The sequence below is a fragment of the Podarcis filfolensis genome, assembly GCF_964270895.1.
Source record: "Podarcis filfolensis genome assembly, chromosome: 8".
Taxonomy (NCBI): domain Eukaryota; kingdom Metazoa; phylum Chordata; class Lepidosauria; order Squamata; family Lacertidae; genus Podarcis; species Podarcis filfolensis.
This window is the reverse complement of record NC_139611.1, coordinates 65,640,705-65,652,684: the sequence shown is the minus strand read 5'-3', so window position 1 is coordinate 65,652,684 and position 11,980 is coordinate 65,640,705. Positions and strand designations below refer to the sequence as shown.

General features: G+C 46.7%; 1 long non-coding RNA gene across 1 annotated transcript; it reads left to right on the top strand.

The window, feature by feature from the left end:
* Positions 1-4,453: 4,453 nt before the first annotated feature.
* On the top strand, positions 4,454-11,611 carry LOC310769176. Its single transcript, XR_014551487.1, has 2 exons — positions 4,454-6,305; positions 11,304-11,611. It is a non-coding gene; the product is annotated as an uncharacterized lncRNA (long non-coding RNA).
* Positions 11,612-11,980: the final 369 nt, after the last annotated feature.

Sequence of the window (11,980 nt, the reverse complement as noted above, 5' to 3'; positions counted from 1 at the left end):
CAGGGCAGTCTCTACCACACAGAAGGACAAACTGACCTGCTTAAAGGGGACGCCATGAGGGTTGAGATTGGGGGACGACGACAGATGGAGACAATGTCAATGTAGTCAGTTAGAGTACTGCATCAGGACTGGGGAGACCCAGGTTGAAACCCACCTTCCCAATGGGTGGTTTGAAGGCAGTCATTATCTCTCAGTCTAACCTACCACATAGACTGTTGTGAAGACAAAAATCAGAGGAAGACCTTTACCATGCCTTGAGTTCCTTGCAGGATAAATGCAATAAAGGGTAAAATTTAAGGTACTTTCAGGTGTGGGGCTAGGCAATATTGGGTGTGTCAATTCAGAATGCCTCGCTTGCACCCTAAACAGAATCACCCCATTCTGCATAACTTTGTTGCAGTTCCCACTTGTTCTCTCTAATAGTAAACTCAAGTTGTTGAGGGCAGATCCATACTGTATACAGTGGCACCTCTGGATACGAATGGGATCCGTTCCGGAGCTCCGTTAGCATCTGAAGTAAATGTAACATGTGACTGCGCATGCACGGGTCGTGTTTTGCTGCTTCTGCGCATGCACATGACGTCATTTTGAGCGTCTGCACATGCGTGAGTTGCGAAACCCAGCGCTCCGTTACTTCTGGGTCGCCACAGAGCGCAACCCGAAAATACTTAACTTGAAGCTACTTCAACCCGAGGTATGAGCACATCTGACGTACATTTTTAAAGAACATGACTTCCCCCAAATAATCCTGGGAGCTATGATTTCTCCCTCACAGAGATGTAGTTCCTAGCACCCTTAACAAATGACAGTTCCCAGGATCCTTTGGGGGAAAGTCATGCGCTTTGAATGTGATTTGAATGTATGCTGTGGATCTGCCTTTGAACGCCTGTCAATACAGAAGTGGTAAGGAGCCACCCTGAAAGAAGGTGGTGGCTTCTACCTAACTCAGAAAGCATCCTAGGTACACAGAAATACAAATGTTTGTGGGTTCAAAGGCTTTTAAAAATCAAACAAGCAAGAAAACTGTCTGACAGGAACATAGGAGCTCCATTTAGTCAATGCTAAGCCATAGATTAGTGCTATGGGAACAAGTCTGGTGAGCCTTGGCCTCTCACCCTCCCACCTCCCTTTTCCTCTTTTGATATAGCAGTGAGTAGCACTTTGGAAGCATTTGTTTCTGTTTTCAACAAGCCGCAGTCTATAGTTATATTTTAACCACAACAAACTATGGTTAGTTTTAAGTATGGTTTGTCTGAACAAGCTTGAAATCATGCTTTAAAAACTCCAACTTATTTCTAGATACTAATATATTGCTTTAGTCTCTATGCCAAACATGTGCATTTCAGACTGAGATATGAGATGTTCATGTGTCCACTGAGAAGCAGTGAGGTGTGTTTGGTTTTTTGTGTGTGGGTTTGTGTAAAAAAGAGAGTCAGTTACACTTTCTATTTTTTAAAGGAACTTAATTTATGACAGCTTAAATTAGAACATTCCAGTCCAACAATCTGGTATTGGAATAGGAGTAGAAGCTATCCCCTGCAATAACCAGTGGATAAGGAAGAACAAATCTATTCAGTTTCAGTTTCTCATTTTTCCCAGTCTTAAAGTTTGTTCCCCACATTTCTGCACCCCTTTGTGATTTTTTAAAAGGTTCCTCATGAAAATTCATCAGCATTTTAGTGCAAAATTTTCCTGACACGTACATTTCTGTATGCAATTTGGCTTAATATGCACACTTTTTGCAAATGACGTCCCCCTATATAATGCATTTCGTATGTCATTTTTACCAATTGTGCATTTTTGTTATTCATACTTTCCTATAATGTAAGTTTTTTCCCCTACACATTTTTGGGTTAGAGAACTTCATTGCAAAATTCAGAGATGAGTGCATTTCAAATATATTCTGTGTATTCAAATATATTCCATGTCTTGTTTCAGGAAGTGTGAATTAAGAAGGTTTGTATTAAAATCCAAACTGAACCAAGTTTCTCTCCCATTCCTATGCCTGACCTGGCATCAAGTAAACCAGAGGCCCAGAGAGTGGCCCTTGGGACTCTCTCTGGGCTGCACCCCTCACTAGCTGTGCTTCACACCCAACTATTTTTGCCTGTCTGATTTGTGCCCTTGAGCTCTGATGATGCCTCTTGCTAACCTGGATGGAAGATAGAGACGTGTGTGCAGGAAGCAGCCTAGTGTACAAAGGCAAAATTTACATATGTTGTTCTGCCCACTTTTGCCTCTGGCCCTGCCCACCACTGGCATGTGGTCCCCAGATGGGAATGTGGCCCTCAAGCTGTAAAATATTCCCACACCTGAAGTTAAGTGGATGCTTTCCATTGGCTGAGCAGAGCACCAGACATTTGACTGTCATTGCATAAGTAAAAGCCAGGAAGCATGCGGCGTAGACTGATGACAATTGCAGTTTCTCCCATAATGGGAATGCCTTCTCTGATAAGTAACTGGGAACCCATGCTGTGTTAGAATTTTTGTTTGTAAGCGTGCTCGCGAATAGACGTCAAACATGGGCACAGCAGGAAAGTTCTGGTGTTCACACTCAGCTAGTAGGTGTTTTGGTGTGGGAATCAATTTCAGCAGCTGCCTTAAGCTCAGTCTAACAGTTGCCCTAAGCAGGGTTATAACCAGTGTTTAAGAAACAGCATAGACAGTTCCAGGATTCAGGGTAACAGGAAATTGCTACAGACAACCTAATACCTCAATGCATGCAAGTATTTCACAGCACCCATGCAATGCCAGTATGAAAAATGCCAGACGATTTCCCCTCCATTTAATCTGGAGTCACCTAGATTTGCAAAAGTCTGCCAAGCCCATCAGCTGCAATGGCCCCATCATAGGGTTGCCATATTTCAACAAGTAAAAACCAGGACACCCCCAAAGTTGTAGATCTTTTTTTAGAATTCCCCCTGGACATCCATTCTGCCTTTGAAATCCCAATAATGTCAGGGAAATTCTGGACGTATGGCAGCCCTACCCTGTCAAATATCACCGACAAGGAAATGAGATGATTCAAAACAAAGATGCTTCTAGAGGGCTAGAAACCCTGTTTGTTCATTGCACTCAGCGGTGGAGCATATGCCCGTGCTGCCCAGGGCGCGCGCGCTCCCGAGGGGGGCGTGGCACAGAGGGTGCCCTCCCAGGCACAGGATAGCCGCTCAGGTGCCCAGAGCGGTGCACGCGCCCTGCAGCCGGGGGCGGAGCGAGCCACTCATGGGGGCGCAATGAGCTGCCCATGGCGGACATTCAGCCCGCCGCCTGCCCGCGACTGCCAAGCCTTCCCCAAGCTGTCAAAACGAAGGGGGAATGCTGCCAGAAAAGTGACGCAGCTTCCCCCCTTACCCCAACGGCTTGGAGTAGGCTTGGGAGTTGTGGGCAGTCGGCACGCCGAATGTCACCCCACTCAGTGAGGGCACCTGGGGCAGTCCGCCCCCACCGCCCCCCTTCCTATGCCCCTGATTGCCCTTCCACTGTGAGCTGCATGTGGAATTGCAACGGACTTTCCTCAGAAGGAACAGGGCAATATACATCCCATTGTGTATGATGCCTTGAACTCCTGGGAGGAAAGGCAGGATATGAATGCAATTAATTATGTCTTGTCCAGACCGAGAGGGCATAACTTAACCACATGGGTAAGGAAGGGGCAACACACTTAATTGTGCCATTTTAGCAGCCTGTTTATTGTGACAATCAATTTTAAAATTTATGCTAAATCACTTTCTCTTCCAAGTGCCCTGAAAGATGCATTGAGCCAGCAAGTGTCTGGGCTCCCACTTTTGGACACAGCAATTGGACACTCAGCTCGAAAATTCCCAAAGGCTTTATTCCAAGAGTCAGCACACAGTTTAGGCCCAGCCTATCTGAAGCTTCCATATGAACCTGCCTGAGCTCTGGAATCGTTGCAGGAGGCCCTTCTAGCAGTCCCACCACCCTCACAGGAATGCTTGGTGAGTGTTCCGAACCCCTGGCCTACCTACTGGCAAGTCAGTATGTCAAGTCCTCAGTCCAGGGTCCAAGCCGAGGTCCATCAACATTGGCAGTTGAGCAGACCCAGCACCTCATCTCTGCTTCCCTTTGGTACTTTGCATGCTGATTGCAGCATCTGGGCTTGACGAGGCAGGTGACCCTCACCTGTTCTAAGCCTGCTCCATCTGAGGAATCACAACCCTCCTTTCAGAGCTAGCGAGCCACACTTGGCCAGCTAGGGAGCTGGGCTGTGGACCCTTGCCTGCCTCAGCCTCCTAGACCTAGAGCACACTGCCTGCTGCTCCCTACGCCTCAGAGCCCGCTGTGTTTGTGGAAACAGGGCCCCCTCTGGCTCTGGTGATGGGTCCTCTGCTCTGGTTCCTCTGCACTGACTCCCTCCCCTCACCATCCTCTTTCACCCGTGAGTACTTCCTACACCAACCTCTCCTTCCCCATCCCCTGCTTGCCTCCCCGGTGTGTCCCAGTCCCGCCTACACCCCTTGCTGGGATCCTCTTCCTCTTCTTCTTCCTCCCAGTTGTGCTGTCAGTTCATTACACTGGGGATCCAATGGGAGAGGGCTTTCTCAGTGGCATCTCCCAGACTTTGGAACTTCTAGAGAAGCTAGACTGGCTCCCTCCTTCTGCTGGCAGGTGGAGAATGTTTTATTCTGGCAGGCCTTTGGAAACTAGCTGTTTTCTTAAGGAAGTGACTTTTAAAAGTGCTATGCTGTTTTTACTGTCTGTGTTTTAAATATTGTTTTAATTCTATTAGAATTTAATTACATTTTAAGAATTAACTTTTATATGTTTTTAGTTTTTGAATTTTATCTGTGTCATTTTAATTTGTGTAAGCTGCCTTGAGTCTAGGCCTGGGGGGAAAGGCAGAATATAAATAAATATAATAACAACAATATTAGTCATAGTTGAGAAGCACTGGTTCAGAAGCTGAGCTCTTAACATAGAAGCTAAGATGTTGTCCCAATGCCTGACCCCACCCCCCTCCTTTCAAAGAGTGAGTTGGGCACAATCTTTCACACAGTTCCCATTGGGACCGTGCATGCAAATGGGCACTCCTGCTAGTAGGCTGCGCCTGCTTGCGCTAGTGCATCTGAGGATTCATCCTTGGAGATGGCACATGAATACTTGGCCAGCTCACTGTCCTACTCAGGCCTATGTGCTTCCTCGGTTGCCAGGGCAACTCACTCTCTGGAGGCAGAGTGATGGCTGGCTCACAGGATTCTCCTTCCTGTGCTGGGCCGTCCAGCAGCAGCCGGGCAGTCATGTCTCCTGGCAGACTGCTCGGTACCTCCCCATGAACAGTCTCACTGCTGGGCAGCAGGGTGGGCAACACACCACTGGCATCCCCACTCTGTCTCTTTCTGGCCCAAGGTGAGGTGCTAAGGCCTCAAATCCTATCCTAGACTGAAAGGGTTTCCTGACTCCCTGTCCCTCTGGCCTGCTCTGTTGCTGCACCAAGAACCCAGGATAGGCTCAGGATTCTTTGAGGCAGGGAATGTGCTTTGGATGTGCTTTAAAGGCATACACACAGCCTCAGATAATACCAAGGCACACGGTGCTTTCCACAACACATTCCTTTGTGCTGCAGTGGATAAAGATGTATCTGGCCCTCCGAGGGATTTGCGGTGTCCCTGACCCCTTTCTGCACACACACACATTCTCTCTCTCCCCCCCCCCCCCATCTTCTCTTCCAGCTAGCAATGAAGGGCAGTGCGGGCAGGGGGAAGTCTGTTCTCTCTGTTTTCCACATTCTTTCTCTCTCCTTTTTGTCTACTCCGTGTGTGTGTGTGTGTGTGTGTGTGTGTTAGCGCTTGTGTCTGTGTGCCTTGCTTTCGTTCCATGCAAACACGAAGGAGAAAGATTTGGCTCCATGTAAACACCAGCTGTGTCAAGAGTGAGCAGCTCCTTTTAGGTCAACAGACAGCTGTGTGGTTGCCAGGCAACGGGGCCTGGGCTCTTCCTCCCCTCCAGCCTCAGCAGTGCCAGGCTCTTCACAGCGCCTTGTGCAGGAGCAAGGTCACCAACCGGGGAGATGGCCTCCACCACGCCGCCGAGGAGGCCAATTAAGCGAGGCAGGATTTGCACGCTCTCACTTCTCGAAGGAAGAGGGGGAAGAGGCTGCGGCCTGCGCAGGGGGCACCACAGGCCGCAGCTTCGCTTCCTAGGCCTTCCGAGATTGTGCAGGATCTGAAAAGGGGGGGGGGTGCTTGCTGTAGCGCCTCATAGCTATGGACATTTCTCTCACCGAAGACCACGGCTCCGGTTTCCCTTCCCCGCATCACACGTTGCAGGCTGAGTTTTACCATCTGGTGCATGAGCTGCCCTTGGTTTGTACCTGTGTTTTGTTGGTGACATACATGAAAACTTCAAGAGACTGACAGGAGGGGCTGAACAGGGAAACACTTGGTGGTGTGGCACGCTGACAGGATTTCAGAAATGTCAGAGATGGCATTTCACCAGGGAGAGGTGCCAGAGAGTTGAGAGCTGCCTCTGATACATAGGAAGCTGCCTGGTGTCATAGGGGGCATTGGTGGGCACAAGGGCACCTACGGGCACCGTGTTGGTGACCCCTGCTCTACCCTGTGCCCAACACACCTGTATGTTTCGCATAGGGATTTCCGCTTAGATTGCTTTTATTAAGTTGTTTGACCATTCTTTTGAATTATATTTGTATTCACCTAGTTATTTTACGCCACTTCATAATGAGTATAGGAGCTGCTAGATAGCTACTGAGCCAAATTCAACGTGTTAATTACGGTTTTTGAGGCCCTAAACAGCTGAGGACCAATCTATTTGAGAGTGCCTGCTCTTGTATAGTCAATCCCAGTCTCTGTGGCCTGAGGGTGTTGACCTTTTAACCATGCCACAGCCAAGAGATGTTCATCTGGTGGTGGTGGTGAGAAGGGCCTTTTTTGTGGTGGCACCTACCATGCGGAATGACTTTCCCACTGAGGTGAGGTAGTTTCTGCCAACTAAATGCATACCCGTTTACCCAGGTGTTTCCCTGGCCACCATTATTTATTTACTTGTTCATCACTTTCCACAAAAAAAAGATGTCAGAGAGACTTAGAGATCCCTAAAGTCCATAAGGCTTACCAACATTTAAAAACAAATACGTTGGGTTTGTTTGTTTGTTTTTAAACCCAATACAACACAGGTTTTATCTGAAAATTACTCACCCAGCAATACTGAAAAAAAGAACAAAGCCTACCCTACCCCACCCAACTAAAAGATGAACACCACAAACAGGCAGTTTGATCCTAATTACTCTTCCCAAAGCCTGGATAAACAGGAAGGTCTTGACCTGTCTCCTGAAAGCTGACACTGAAGGCACCAGACATGTTTCCCCAAATGCAGAGTGACCACTGAAAGCCTGTTTTTGTGTTGCCACCCTTTGTCCCTCCCTGGATGGGGGCAGATGGAGAAGGGCCTCTGATGATGAAGGCAGGGGGCAGGCTGGTTCATATGGGGAGAGACAGTCCCTGAGGTATCAATGCCCTATAAGGCTTGACAGGAAAAAACCAGCACTTTGAATTGAGTCCCAGGAACTAGCTGGCAGCTAATGCAGTCAGACCAAAATTAGTGAAAGATGTTCAGACTGTCTGGTTCAGTCAACAACCTGTCCTCTGAATTCTGCCCTCTCCAAACTGTCTTCAAAGGCAGCCTCTTTTCTAGTTTCGAGAAAAGGCGAATAAGAGGTGACAGGACAGAAATGTATAAGATGATCCCTGGTGTGAAGAAAGTAGATAGAGAAATGCACACACCCCTTTCATAACACTAGCACTTGTGAACATCCAATGAAGCTGAATGTTGGGAGATTCAGGACAGATGAAAGAAAGTGCTCCATGCAGTGTGTAGTTAAACTATGGAACTTGCTCCCCCACAGGAGGCTGTGATGGCCACCAAGTGGTATGGCTTTCAAAGAGGATTAGACAGGTTCCTGGAGGTTAAGGCTACCAACGGCTGCTAGCCAAAATGGGTGTGTTCTGCATCCACTGTCAGAGGATACCTCTGAATACCAGTAGCTGGCAATTGAAGGTGGGCAGTGCTGATGCTCTCCTGTCCGGCTAGCAGGTATCTGGTTGGTTGCTGTGACAATAGGATGCTGGATTATATGGGCTATTGGCCTGATATGCTCTTCTTATGCATGCTGTTATAACGCATTGCAGTAGTCTAACTTTGAGGTTACCACAGTGTGACCACAAATGCTAAGCTAATTGTTTTGTACTGAGCTGAATCCTAGAACAATAGGATCCAGAATGCAGCAGTCTGATTGGTCCGCAGGAGCCACCCAATCCAGCTCCAAGTGGAAGTGAATCAGCGACCTGATTGGCCTGCAGGAGCAGTCAATCAGGCTCCTGGATGAAGTGAATCAGCAACCTGATTGGCCTACAGGAGCAGCCCGCAATTAGCCAATCACGCGGGGCCCATTGTGTAAATAATGTATATATATCTAGACGTTTTGGGGAAAGATTCATTCATTGCTACAATGAGCTGAATAAAGAGCATGAAATTCACACTCGATTCCAAGCATATTTCACTAATCCTAGATGTAGGCGCCGCTTAGTTACTCTGACTGGTATACTGTTGTTGTTTTATAGGTTGTTTTTGTTGTGATTTTATGGCCATATGTACACACACACACACACACACTCATAAACACAAATGATGGACATTAAAGTGGCATATAAATTTGAGGCAAAGTATTCCTGCAGTGCTCACTGGAAGGACAGATCGTGAAGCTGAGGCTCCAATACTTTGGCCACCTCATGAGAAGAGAAGACTCCCTGTAAAAGACCCTGATGTTGGGAAAGATGGAGGGCACAAGGAGAAGAGGACGACAGAGGATGAGATGGTTGGATGGTGTTCTCGAAGCTACCAGCATGAGTTTGACAAAACTGCGGGAGGCAGTGGAGGACAGAAGTGCCTGGCGTTCTCTGGTCCATGGGGTCACGAAGAGTCGGACACGACTAAACGACTAAACAACAACAACATTCCTGCATTGCAGAGGCTTGGACTAGTTGACCCTTGTAGTCCCTTCAAACACTGCAATTCTATGATTCTTTTAAATTTGATTCAAACAAACAAACAAACAAAATAGTGTGTGCTAGAATCCCCCCCCCCATGTTTTGCTCCACTAGTCATTTTCATCATTGCCACCTTTCTTTCAGTATTCATTTGTGAAACTCCTGTTCTGTCATGGAAATTCCATTGTCTACCATTGGGTAGTTTGTTTTGTTTTTTGAACTAATATCTATATATATATATGCTGTGGTCTGTGGCCATGGCATCAGCAGCTGTGTCCTCCTGCCTGGCAGCCACTATTATACTCACCTACAGTGCCTCAGACCTTGTGTCATTCTGGGGCATTATGGTGGAGAAAATGGCCAGGAGACTGCCTCTGAGAGGCCGCTGCTACCTGAACAGGTGAACTCCTTATCCCCTGAATGGCACAGGAATTTCATTCATACCCATTCATTTCTCACTGTATTATTTTCGGAATAAATGGAACCGGACCTGATCTGAACAGGCTGCCTTTGGTTCAATGCATCACACATTCCAAAACTAAAGTGAGGCAGAGTAGCTTCAAATCCATGCTCAGGTAGATGGCCTTGAGAAAAACTTCACCTACCTCACGAGGTTGTTGTGAGGCATGCCTACAGCTGCCCTGAGGTCCTGGGGAAGTACAGGGGAGGGTGAGGCACAAATAAACATTTGGAACAATTGATGTTTAAAATGCTGAAAGCAGGCTTCCTGACTCATGGAAAAAAACTCTGGGCTTAGATGTTCAGAGAGAAAAACCAACAGCAACTAAATAGGAAAGTGCTGTTAAAGCTTCCCAAACAATGACTGTAGTCTTTTGGGACAAAAAAAGCAGTCTGCCGTCCCATGTGCAACTGCTAAGTTAATCAGTGCTGGTAGGATTCAACCATACATGCTACCTTTGAAAACCAAGAGGGCATTGAACTGACTGTGAGAGTCAAGGTGCTTACATGAGCTTGCAACTTTATTTACCGAACCTTTCCAGAGTAGTGCCATAGCCATGAGAGGCCTTGTGGGAGCTGGGACTTCATGGGGATATTCCCAGAAGCTCTGTTTTTTTATTTTTAAAAAAGCCAAGTTTCTAGTCCCTTTCATTTACAGGCATAAAAGGGGAAGTTTGAAAGGAAAGTTCTACCTAGCAGCTGAGTTAAGAAGTAAAGTGGCTTTCTGCTTCTGCTCCTCATACCAATGAATGTGAAGGTATGGGTCTTCGGCATTGATTTTTGTTAACTTTTATGAAGATTATATTACATTTTGCAGGAGTTACTATTTAATTTAGAAATGTCTAGGGGAAGGCAGATATAAGAAAAAGAGAGGTCTCATCAGGCAGCCACTTATTGTTTTTGCAGAACTATCTTCCTCCCAGCTTCACAATTGGCACAACAGATGTACATACCTGGAAATCAAATGCTGATTCATCTGGCTGCCTTGCCCCTCTCCCTCTTACTCTGGTTCAGGGATGCCACCTGTATGCTTACTCATTTACAGTGGTACCTGGGGTTAAGAACTTAATTCGTTCTTAAGGTCTGTTCTTAACCTCAAACAGTTCTTAACCTGAGGTACCACTTTAGCTAATGGGGCCTCCCGCTGCCACTGCACCACCGCCGCTGTGTGATTTCTGTTCTCATCCTGAAGCAAAGTTCTTAACCCGAGGTACTGTTTCTGGGTTAGCGGAGTCTGTAACCTGAAGCGTCTGTAACCTGAGGTACCACTGTATATGTTAATCCATCAAACTTTCTTTTTTTAAAAAATACAGTCTTCAATACAATTTTTTTTTTGTAGTTGTGAAACTACTCTGTGTTAGATTTGTCACAACCACTAGCCAATAGGCGCCCTCCACAGGTAGATCTTCCCAATTCAACTCCTCCATGCTGAAACTGCATAAAATGTGTTTCACAGGAAAGGCGGTCTTATTGCTCATTTGTGATGATTTGCTCTCATGATGGTATCAGGGTAGTTATATGCAATCCCACTTTCATGACACTGTTTGAGTCTGCAAAGGTTTCAGGGTGGAAACCCTGCTTTGCCTTCAATAGGTACACACCCCATAGCTTCTTGCTGAAACCCTTTATTTTTTTTTTCATGCCACAGATATCCCAGTTTACTCTTTATCTCCTGTTGTTGTTGTGTTATAGTACAAGAGAGCAGGTCCAGACAGCAATCACGCAGCAACGCTGGGGAAGCATTGCAGAACAACTAGCAGTGTGGAATGATGTGTTGACAGTCTACTAATGCTCTACTATTGTGTCAATTGCATGTTGCAGGATTCACCTGGAGAAGAAATGCCAGTCTGGAGGGCTCTCTATTTTACGAAGGACAGTTCTCTATTGAAAGGCGCCTTCTGAAGAACCATCTGTTCAAGTCCTGTTCAAAGGTAAAGAATTAGGGAGGACAGGAGACGCCTTCATGTTCCCATCCACAGCACTGGGCAGCAGAATGTTGAACAGGCTCAAAGGGCACCTGGTCACACAGTCTTTCCCACTATGGTGAGATGTACTGTCTTTTGATATAAATTATAGCAATCTTTTCTAAATTGCATCTGGATATATAAATTGGCATTAGCATTTGCTAATTCATTGCTTTATTTCGCCCTCTTTTTCAGTGCTGCCTAAGCGGCCACCCTCTTTAAAGTGCTCAGCTGAGAATGAGGATGGGCAGGTGCAAAAGGGAACGGGGCTGTTGCCCCTTTATGAGTGATGCAGAAGACAGAATTTCAGGGGGTGTCACTTTCATGTCAAACTGCGCCTGCTGAAGTTCCCTCTGCTACACAACTACCCTGGCCACATATGCACCATTTAAGGTGCTCTTATATCACTTTAATGGTCATGGCTTCCCCCAAAGCATCCTGGGAACTGTAGTTTGTTAAAGATGCTGAGAGTTGTTAGGTGACCCCTAGTCCCTTCACAGAGCTACCCTCTCCGGAGTGGTTTAGCGGTCAATC